Source organism: Symphalangus syndactylus, chromosome 9 (genome assembly GCF_028878055.3).
Source record: "Symphalangus syndactylus isolate Jambi chromosome 9, NHGRI_mSymSyn1-v2.1_pri, whole genome shotgun sequence".
In the NCBI taxonomy this organism is placed as follows: domain Eukaryota; kingdom Metazoa; phylum Chordata; class Mammalia; order Primates; family Hylobatidae; genus Symphalangus; species Symphalangus syndactylus.
The window spans coordinates 125,112,702-125,124,363 of NC_072431.2; the positions used below are offsets into that span (position 1 = coordinate 125,112,702).

The 11,662-nt window shown below is 38.9% G+C and overlaps 1 long non-coding RNA gene across 1 annotated transcript; it reads left to right on the forward strand.

The window, feature by feature from the left end:
- The first annotated feature begins 4,102 nt into the window (after window positions 1-4,102).
- On the forward strand, window positions 4,103-10,117 carry LOC134731467 (uncharacterized). The gene is made up of 2 exons (XR_010113766.1): window positions 4,103-6,421; window positions 9,295-10,117. It is a non-coding gene; the product is annotated as an uncharacterized lncRNA (long non-coding RNA).
- The last annotated feature ends 1,545 nt before the right edge of the window (window positions 10,118-11,662 follow it).

Sequence of the window (11,662 nt, forward strand, 5' to 3'; positions counted from 1 at the left end):
GTCTCTACAAAAATAACAAAAAAAATTTAGCCAGGCATGGGATGTCACATGCTTGTGGTCCCAGCTACTTGGGAGACTGGAGTGGGAGAACCATCTGTGTTGGGAGAAGTTGAGGCTGCAGTGTGAGGCATAATTGTGCCACACTGCACTCCAGCTAGGGTGACAGAGTGAGACCCTGTCTTAAAAATAAATAAATACATGAATTAAATAAATAATAAAATAAAAAATACATTTCTCATTCAGATCATGAATTGCTTTTCTAATTTTTGTATTGTTTGTGTTCTCTTATATTCCACTGAGCTTTTTTAGTATAGTTCTGCATTTTTCCAGGCATTTCATAGATATTTTTTCTTGTTGGAATCTTTTGATGGAGAATCATTGTGTTCTTTTGGACGTGTCACATTTCCTTGCTTTTTCATGTTTCTTGTGTCCTTACATTGATATCTGCACATCTCATGTAATAATTGCTTCTTCCTTTTTATGGATTGGCTTTCATAGGGAAATAACTTTTTCCTGTAGATGTACCTATAGTGTTGATTGGGTAGGGTGATTTGGTTTTGATTCTGAGTGGGCACAGTAGTGTAGTCGTTGTATTATTTCTCTGGGTGTAATCAGCATCAGTAGTGTCTGTCAGTTCACAGTGGCTTAGGCTATGGTTGTTAGTGAAGGTTGCGGTGAGGCTTTGTTGGAGATGAGGACACCAGGTGGGCTAGTACTCAGTCACCAGTGGTAGAGGCAGTTGGCTAGGTATGTTGGCCCTTGGGTCTTTGGGCAGCATTCATGGGCATTGCAATAGTAGGTCTAGGTGGACTAATCCTTGAGCCTCTAGGCACCTTGCTCTGGGCTGGCTGTGGAGGCAGTGGGCCAGAGAGGTCGGTGGGCCCTTGGGTCTTTGGTCAGTATGCATGTCTTTGATGATGCCAGTAGTGGTGGTGGGCCAACCCTCAGGCCCCCAAGCAGCATGTGTGGGCACCAGTTGTGGTGGCAGTGAGCTGGGCAGGCAGGTTCTCTGGCCCCTAAGTTGTGTGGAAGGGGAGGGCATGTTGATGGCATTGGGTAGAGTGGGTTAATTCTCAGGTACCCAGATGGTGTGTCTGGGTGTTGGTAGGCTGGGTGGGTCTGTCTTTAGACCCCCAGAAGGTAGGCAAAGGTGCTGGTGGTGGTGGGCAGAGCAGGCCTGTTGTCAAGGCCCGTGTTGCTGTGTGTGGCCTCCAGTGGTGGCAGGTAGGGCAGATCAATTCTCAGGCTCCTGGATGGTGCACTTGGATGGAGGCAGCAGTGGCAGTGGGTGGGACAGACCTTACCTCAGACCCCCAGATGGTATGTGCAGGTGCCAGCAGTGAGGGCTGGGGCAGACCTGTCCTCAGGCCCCTGTGTGGCACTGGGGCAAGCTGGTCCCTAGGTCTCCTGAAAGCACATGCAGGTGTGCGGTGACTCTGCTGCTAGGGAAGGGGCTGGGTTGTTCTCAGTGGCATTGGCCCAAGGCAGGCCGCTCTCAGATTCTGAGGAGTGTGTGCTTCAGCTCCCTTTGTGCCAGAGCAGCCTCCCTGGTCCACTGCACTGTCCGTTCCCTGGGATGTAGGATACTGCTTGGGCTAGAGTGCTGGATACCCAGCCACACTGCTGAGTCCAGCCAGCATTGTTCTGCTGCAGCCCTCTTGGTGGATGTCGTGGAATGGCAGCAGGGCTCCAGGGATGTGGAGATAGAGAGGGTGTTGGGCCCTAGGGAAGAGTGTAGTCTCGTGGGAGCTGAGCTCTCAAATGGCACCATGCTATAGTTGCTTGGGTCTCAGGGGTGTGTGGGACACATCCAAAACAAACTCCCTCTCTGGAACAATGCTGTTGCATGGACTTCAGGCATTTCCCTATACTAGTCTCAGGGCCTGCGAGGGCCGAGGGGCTCTACCTTGGCTAAGATTGCAGGAGTTCGCAATGGAAAAGTGAACTGGGGGATCTCTCACCTTTTCCCTGCACTGGAAAGTTTCTCCTGGCAACGAGCCTATCCCAACCAGGCTGGCTGCTTCACTTCCCTCTCCTTCCATGCCTCAGAAGTCTCTCTAAGACACTGTATGCAATGTGTGATCTTCTACTCACTGTTTTGGTCCTTTCTGGAGGAGACAAGTGCCAGGTACCTCTAGCCACCAGTCAGTAATTTATTGTATTAGGAATTCTGGGATATTTTGTTCTCTTTTTTTTTTTTCTTTCAGAATTCTTTGCTTTTTCTTAATCAGACAGTTCCAATGCAATTTCCAGGAATGAAGCAATAGACAAAGGAAGTCTTCCTATCTGAGTCTAGGCATTTGTTAGTCAAGCTCTTGCTAGTTTTCTTCTTTTCTCTGCAGGGAGGACCAGGAGATGGTACCAGGTCTCAGTCCCCACTGCTTTTCCTACAGGACTAGTGAATACTCTCACTGCTCTGCTCTTGGAGAGGTGGCCAACAACACACACAAGCAGTACGTAGGTATGTGGAAGGTTTTCTAGGGACACCACCCATTCCCAGGTAGCCGTCCCCATCATACACACACTTTCAGGGCACTGAGCCCCACCTCTTCATACCAACAACCTAGCGGCTTTCCTGGGGTGCAGCCTCATGTTGCTACTGAAGAGTGATGATGTGGCTACCACCGCTAGGGAAGGATGAGGTGAAAAGACACTGGGGGTCAAACTCATTCTGCTCTTCCATTTTGTTGCTGAGCCAAATTCCGTTGTATTACCAATCTTCAATTTGTTATCTATTCATTTACTATAAACATTTGGGTTGCTTTCCATTTTGTTCTATAAATAAAACTGCCATGAACATTCACATACAAGTCTTTGTAAAGACATGTTTTCATTTCCCTTGGATAAATGCCTTAGAGTAGAATTACTGGGTTGAATGGTAGGTTTATGTTTGATTTAATAAGAAACTACCAAATTTTTCATGATCATGCCATTTTACACCCCACCAGCAATGTGTGAGTGTTCCAGTTGCTCCATGTCTTTTCCAGTGCTTGGTATTTTGGGTCTTTTCAAGTTTTAGCCACTCTAGTGTATCTGGTTGTGATTTTAGTTTACATTTGCCTGATGGCTAATGATGTTGAACATCTTTTATGTGCATGTTGACTAATCTTGTATTTTCTTTTTTTGGAGATGTCTTCTTTTTTTTCCTTCATGGCATTTGCAGCCAATGGAGATGTGCTTTCAAATCTTTTGACTATTTTTAATTGGGTTGTCTTCTTACTGAGTCAAAAGGGTTTTTTATATATTCTGGATACCATTCCTTTGTCAGATGTATTTATATTTTCTTCCTGTTTGTTACTTACATGCCTTAAAATTCACCTGTTGTATTGTGCACAATTGAATATTTTGTGGTAAATGTATAGTTGTGTAACCTTCACCAAAATTCAGTTTTAGAGCATTTCCATCACCTTAGAAAGACCCCTTAGACTCTGGCAACCACTAATACGCTTTTATAGATTTGATTTTTCTAGGCAGTTACTATAAATGGAATCATATATTATGTAGTCTTTTATGTCTGACTCTTTTCACTTAATGTAATGTTTTTGAGGTTCATCTATGTTGTACCATGTGTCCGTAATCTATGCCTTTTTATTGTTGAACAGAACTCCATCTTATGAATACGCCACATTTTGCTTGTCCATTCGTCAGTTGATGAACATGCGGATTGCTTTCAGTTTTTGGCTATTATGAGTAATACTGTTTTGAATTTACATAAAAGTGTGTGGACATATGTTTTATTTATCTGGGGTAGATACCTAAAAGTGGAAATCTGCATTGAATGGTAAATTTATATTTAATTTTTTAATAAACTATTAACTAGTTTTAAAAGTATATGTCACATTTTACCTGACTACTAGAAATGTATGAGGGTTTCAGTTTTCTACATCTGTACTAATGACTTATCTTTTTTATTATAGCCATCCAAGTTAATATCTAGTGGCATTTCATTGTGGTTTTGACATTCTCAAATGGCTAGTGATGTTGAACATATTTTTATGTGTATGTTTATTAATCATTTGGATATCTTCTCTGATAAACTGTCTATTCAGAATTTTTGCCCACTTATTAAATTGTTTACTTATTGTTATAATAATTATGTGTTCTGGATACAAGGGCTTTATCAGATATATGATTTGCAAATATTTTCTTTTAGTTTGTGGCTTGTCCTTTAATTTTCTTAATGATATCCTTTGAAGCACAAAATTTTTGATTTTGATGAATTCCAATTTATCATTTTTAAAAGTGATCCTGCTTTTGGTACTATCTAAGAGCTCTTTGCTTAACCCAAGGTCATGCAGGTTTTTATCTAGAAGTTTCATAGTTTTAGGTTTTACATTTATATCTACTGTGATCCATTTTGAGTTAATTTTTATGTATACTGTGAAGTGAGGGTCTAAGTTTTCTTTGTTACATATAGATAATCCGATTGTGTCAGTACCATTGGCTGAAAAGACTGTCTTTCCCTATTGAATTGTTTTGGCAAATTTATTGATAATCAATTGATCATAAATTTAATGCTTATTTCTAGCATGTGAATTATGTTCTCTTGTTCTTATCCTTATAGCAATACCACTCTGTAGCTTTATAGTAAGTTTTGAGTTCAGGTAGTATAAACCATCCAGCTTTGTTCTTTTCTTTCAAAATTATTTTACCTATGCTAGGTCCCTTGTATTTTCATATGAATTTTAGGATTATTTGATCCTTGTTGGTGCTGCTCACCATGCCCATTGCACCATGTGCAGGCCATAGTAGGAACTATCTACATCTGAAAAAAACTTTTCCGTGGAACTGGGGTTTTTATTCTCCAGATTTTCAAATAACTTATCTAGCAATTTTTGAAAACTTCCTCTATTTGCTTGAGGGCTATCCATTTCTTAGATGCTGCTCTGTGGGTTCCTCGATTACTGTGCTGAGGTGACCAGGGAAAGTTCAGAAACTAGGCCCTGTTTCCCCAAGCTGTCTCCCAAGCTGGGAACAAGGTACATCCCCTCCTGCTCCCAGCTAGTGGCTCAGGGAGCTCTTCCCACTTAGTGGCTCAGGATCTCTGTGGAGAGCAGGTGGTCTAGAAGCACTTGCCCCTCACCCTGGGGCACCGCCATCCACCATTTTCCATCCTGGGTCGTCTCTCTTGAATCTGCAGGACAGTGTTGGTTATGAGGACCCAGTGGCAGAGGTTGGGCTGGACCAGCATGTGGCAGAGCTGTAGCTTAACTAGGGACGTGTCCAGAAGTGACTGTCGTTGCAGATTATAGGAAGGGACAGTCTCAAAGCTGATCAGGGCTCCTTCCATGTCTTCCTTGTAGTCCACGCATTTCCTCTTTAATCCTTGAGCAAACATTGTGTCGTGTGTCATGACGGTTGCCTGCCCAGCCCAGTCCACTGTCATCGTCCCACTCACCACCACTGAGTAGGGTGTGACATCTGGCCAGCACAGGGTGGGGAAGAGCTATTCAGATTTTGTATTTCTTGTTAAGCCTGTTTTGGAAATTTATGTTTTTTTCTAGGAATTTGTCTATTTTGTCCACGTTATCTAATATGTTGACATAAAATTGTTCATAGTAGTCCCTTAAAATCCTTTCAATTTTTTTAGTGTCAGTAGTGATGTCCTCTCTTTCATTCCTAATTTTGGTAACCTATCTTCTTTTTTTGTTTTGTTTAGTTAGTGTACTTAAAGATTTGTCAATTTTGTTAATCTGTTTAAAATACATACTTTTATCTTGATTTTCTTTATTGTTGTCATTTTCCATTTCCTTTATTTGTACTATAGTTTCTAACTTCCTCCCTATTTCTTTTTTTCTACTTGCTTTGAGTTTACTTTTTGAGATGGAAGCTTAAGTTACTGGGTTGAAACCATTATTTTTTCTAATATAGATTTTTAAAGCTATAAATTGCCCCCCCTTTACTACTTTAGCTGTACCACGTAAATTTTGGTATGCTTTGTTCCTTTTTATTCAATTAAAACTATCTTAATTTCCCATTTGATCTGTTGTTTGATCATGGATTGTTTAGAAGTATGTTGTCTAATTTCCGAATGTGGAGATTTCTCAAATTTGTTTCTGCTGTTGATTTCTAATTTAATTTCATTGTGGCTGGAAAACACACTTTGTATGAGTTCAGTTATTTTAATTTGTTAGGATTTATTTTATGGATTAGCATATGATGTATCTTGAACAATTTTTCATATGTGCTTGGGAAGAACATGTATTCTGATAGTAATAGGTTACAGTATTCTATAAATGTCAGTTAGGGCAGTTGGTTGATGTGTTTGTTGAAGTCTTTTATATCCTCACTGCTTTTCTGTTTAGATTTTCTGTCAATTATTGAGAATGGGGTATTGAAATCTTTAAATATTGTTGAATTGTTATTTCTTCTTTTAATTCTTTCAGGTTTTGCTTTATGTATTTTAGAGTGCTGTTGTTAGGTGTGTATAGATTTATAATTGCTATATGGTCCTGACTGTATACTGTACTCTTGGGTTTATAACAGAAAATACATGTACAAGTCAATATCGCTTAAGAAAATCCTTCATGAAGCAGTAAATATGTATAAATGTATATATTTTAAAAGAGAAAGAGGAAGGAAGGAAATGGAATTATATCAAAACAAAGTTACTGTATTTTACTGAATTAAATAAGTATAAATCCAGAATAGATTGTAATGAGTTACAATGGACATTCTAATTGTTACACTAACTGATAAGAAAATAAGCCAATAAAATATGCTTAAAATCAATAGAGGAATTAAAATGGTACACTAAAAATAGATGTTTAATAAAAGCAGGAAGGAAGGAACAGAGAAAAAAATATAAGACACAGAAAACTAATTGTAAAATGGCATGCAGACATCCAATTGTACCAATAATACTTTAATGTAAATGGAGTAAAAAACCTCAATAAAAAGGCAAACATTTTCAGACTGTATAAAAAGCAAGATCCAACTATATGTCTGTAAGATAAAATTTAGATTCAGACATAAATAGGTTGAAAATAAGAAAATTAAAAAACATATGCAAGCAATAATCATAAGAGCTAGAATAGCTACCTTGATATCAGGCAAAATAGATTTTTAAGCTAAGAAATATTACTAGAGATAGAATAATATTTTATAAGAGATATACTGAAAGGTTATAATTTAATGTCAATAACTTTTACTATTTCATGAAGTATTTTTGTGTGTGAAATTGGCTTTTTTCTTGTAGTTTTCATGATGGACAATACAATGATTACTAGTAAAGACTGATGTTATGTCTCAATTTGTATGAAGGGATCATGGACCACAGTTTTAGAACTGCTGACTTAAGCCATTTACATTTCATATAACTTCATTATAATTGTGTTTAAATCTGTCATCTTGCTATTTGTTTACTATTTGTCTCATGTCTGCTGCTATCACAAAATACCTGAGACTGGAGAATATATAAAGAACAGAAATGTATTTATAGACCTGGTGGCTGGAAAGTCTAAGATCAGGGCTCCAGCAGGTTCAGAGTTTGATGACCTTCTTGTTGCATTCTCAGTGGCAGAAGGGACAAAAGTGCTAAAAGGGAACAAATTTACTCCCTCAATCCTCTAATAAGGCACTAATCCATTCATGAGGGCAGGTCTCTCATGACCTAATAATCTCCTAAAGGTCACACCTCTTAATGCCATTATGTTAGGGATTATATATCAACATGAATTTTGGAAGGGACAGAAACATTCAAATTATAGCATTCTATCTGTTCTTTGTTCCCTTTTCCTGCCTTTTTTGGAGTAACTCAGTATTTTCTTTAACCCCATTTTATTCCCACTATTGGTTTACTAGGTATATCTCTTTTAATTTTTAATGGTTTCTGTTAGAATTACAATATGCCATATCACAGACTACCTTTAGATATTACTATGCTACATCAAGTATAATGTAAAAACACACAACATTTTGCTTCTATTTCCCCCTTTGTCCTGTTGCATATTGTTGTTGTGTATTTTTCTGATATATGTGTTATAAACTTCCTGGTACCTTATTATTACTTTTCTTTTGCCAGTCAGTTATCTTTTTAAAGAATTTAAAAGTGGGAAAAATATCTTTCAAATTTCCCCATATGTTTATCATTTCTGGTGCTCTTCGTTCCTTTTGTAGATCCTAGTTTTCATGTAGCATCTTTATCCTTCTGTCTGAGAATTTCCTTTTACATTTCTTGTGATTCAGGCTTGCTGATGATAAATTTGCTCAGCATCTGTTTGTCTGAAAAATTTTTCTTTCACCCTCATTTCTGAAGCATATTTTTGTTGAATATAGAATTTGAGGTTGGTGGAGTTTGTCCCCTCCCCACATTCAGCCCCTTCCATTCTATTATTTTCTGGTATTTATATTTTCTGGTGAGAAGTCTGTGAAATTTTTTTCTTTTATTCAATATGTCATTTTTCTCCATTTTAAAAATAGTCCCATTATCTCTGATTTTTAGTAGTTTAATTATGATGTGTCTTGGTGTGGTTTTCATTGTGATTGTCTACTTCAGTTTAAATTTGTGAGTCGATTATTTTCATCAGATTTGGAAAACTTTGGTCATTATAACTTCAAATATTTTGTCCAATTCCTTACTTCTAAGCACATGTAATATCACTTAGTATTGTCCCCTAACTTACTAAGACTCAGTTCATATTTTTCAAGGCTTTTGTTCTGCCTGTCCTTTTGTTTGAATAGTTTCTATGTTTCATGTTCACTCTCTTTTCCTCTGCAGTGTCTAATCTGCTACTAACCCTACTGCTAACCGTGAAATTTTCATTTTAGATATTGTATTTTTCATCTCCAGAAGTCATATTTAGTTTTTCTTTATATCATTCATTTCTCCTTTAATTATATACATGTTTTTCTTTAAATTCTTAAACATGGTTATAACAGCTGTGTTTTAAGCTCCTTGTCTGTTAATTCCATCATCTGTCATTTTTGCATCTGTTTTTATTGACTAACTTTCTTCCTCATCATGGTCACATATCCTTGCTTCTTCCCATATTTAGTAAGGTTTAGTTGGATGCTGGATTGTTTTAATTTAGCATTTTGGAGTGACTGCTTTTGTGCTTTCCTTTAAAAGTATTGGACTTTGTTTTGATAGTTGAATTACTTGCAAATCAGCTTGATCATTCTGAGACTTGTTTTTAACTTTTGTTGAAAAGGCTATGCTACTTCAAGTATAATAAAACTTAGTTTTAGTTTTATCCTAGAACTAAGGCATGTGTTCAGTTTGAATGTCTCCAACCCTGTGTGAACTCTGAAAATTGTTCAGCTCCCAATTTCCCAATAATTTTTTTTGTTCAGCCTTGCAGTCTCATCCTACTCAAGTGTGGCTCTGTATCCAACAACAGTCTTGGAGATCTCGTGAAGATTCCTGAAACTTTTGCTCTGCAGGATACATTCCTTTGTGGTTATGTGCCCTGAAAACTCCAGCCTCCGCCTCTTCACTTAAGTGAAACCACTACTATGCTTGGATTCCCCTCTTACGCAATGGTCTACCAAGTGACTGCAAACAGAAATCTAAGGGAATTTCAGGAGTCACCTCATTTATTTTCCTTTTTTCAGCGATTGTAGTAGTACTGTACCACCTGTCAGACAATGTGTGAGAATGGTTGTTTCATACATTTTGTCCAATTCTTTCATTGTTACAGGAGCTTCCATTACTTTTCAAACAGTAATGCAGTTGCAATTGCCTCTCCTTTTCTTCACTATGTGTTTATCTCTGGCAGTTTGAGCCAAGAGAGGGCATGGAGAAGTACAGTGACTAGAGAGCACTTCTGTTGAGGCTCATTCATTGACCCCTACCCCAGTGCTTTGTGAATGTGTGCTGCAGATGTCATACAGCATCACAGCTTCTTCTCTAATTTATGAGCCAGAAATTTTTTTTTTGTATTTTCATTGTATTACCTGCTTGGTTGCAAGAGGATGATGAGGAGGACTGCTATAGGATAAATTTGTTTTTATAGAGCAATTTCTCGTGGGTCACGAGGGATAGTACCCCGTTTTCCTCATTGATGTTGGCTTGATCATCTGAGTCAGTGGGGTCATTGTGGAAACATATGGAATCCTTTATGCTTTTTCTCAGGCTGCTTCTGTTGCATGAAATAAAGCCAGAGTTGATTGTGAATTGAAGCCTCTGTAGATACTTTTTAAAAGATCTTGTTCCGTCAGCCTTATAACTAATCGTCATCATCATTACCACCACCATCATCATCTATACTTTACTGAGGAATCTCAACCCACTGGAGCAAAGATATAAAGATTTTTTTGTAAATAATTGTGCCCTGTTAACTTCCATTTGCGCTCCTGGATGCTGGCTCCCTTAATGACATTTTGCTTAGATTCTGTAATGTTTTTCAGTCACTTTTGTTTATCAAAACATTTATTCTGATAGTTAAGCCTTGCTCATGTTTAATTTTAATTTTTTTTTTTTTTTTTTTTTTTTTTTGAGACAGAGTTTTGCTCTTGTCACCCAGGCTGGAGTGCAGTGGCGCAATCTTGGCTCACTGCAACCTCCGCCTCCTGGGTTCAAGCGATTCTCCTGCCTCAGCTTCCCGAGTAGCTGGGATTACAGGCACCTGCCACCACGCCCAGCTGATTTTTGTATTTTTAGCAGAGAAGGGGTTTCACCATGTTGGCCAGGCTGGTCTCGAACTCCTGACCTCAGGTGATCCACCCACCTCGGCCTCCCAAAGCGCTGGGATTACAGGCATGAGCCACCGCACCCGTCCTAATTTTAATCTTTTGTACAATTCAAAGCCCTATTTCACTCCTACACCTGAGTCAGGCTAGAGTTGAGACTCCAGAGCTGCTTTCTTATGCAGAGATTCAAGTAGGAAAGAGGAAGAGGCCAAAGGACAAGAGCCAGGTTCTTCCCTATTGGTTGTTCCTGCTTCTCTTGCCGGTACCAGCTGACTGTTGACATCTTCTGTGTGGTTAGTTTTCTCTTACTGGCTCTTTAATCGTCTCTCTGGAGAACCCTGGGAGAGACAAAAGATACTCCCCTCTGCAGATCCCTTGATTTGAGGCATCAGGCTTCCACTTGACCTCTTTCCTCTCCTTTGACTCCAGTGAAAGACAGTCCACCCGGCAACATATTGTAGCTGGGATGCTTTTGCATGGTAGGTGAGGCTCTATTGAGGTATAGGTGAAATGAAAAATGTTCAGCCACCCCTAGGTGGTATCCACCCAGCCCGTGGAAATTTTATTCTTTCTATGAAAACAGTGGAAATGTAAGCAGCTTCTCAGCTAACTCTCTCAACTCCACCATCTCTTCCTCACTAATTTCTCCAAGACCAAACAATACAACACATACTCAACAGGCCTGGTGCCTTACCAGCTTTCAGGGGAAAGATGATCATTAATCTCTTGGTTAATGAAAAGCAAGGGTTTGGGGAACCTACAGAACTTAGCTAGAATTTCTTCTAGGGTCTTTCTCCCTTAGCTTTGAGGAGAAGAAGCATCAGGTATCCTCCCCCATGGGAAAAGGGAGGTTATAGCCTCTTCTTACGAATATTCACTCACAGGCAACACATCTTTGCCAGTTTTTCCTTTATTTTAATAGGATGGCTGGGGTTGGCGTTGGGGAATATGGAAACCAGCACCTTGCCATAAACCTAGAACATTTTGTGCCATCAGTTTATGCATTTGCTGCAATTCCAGGACAATGGGG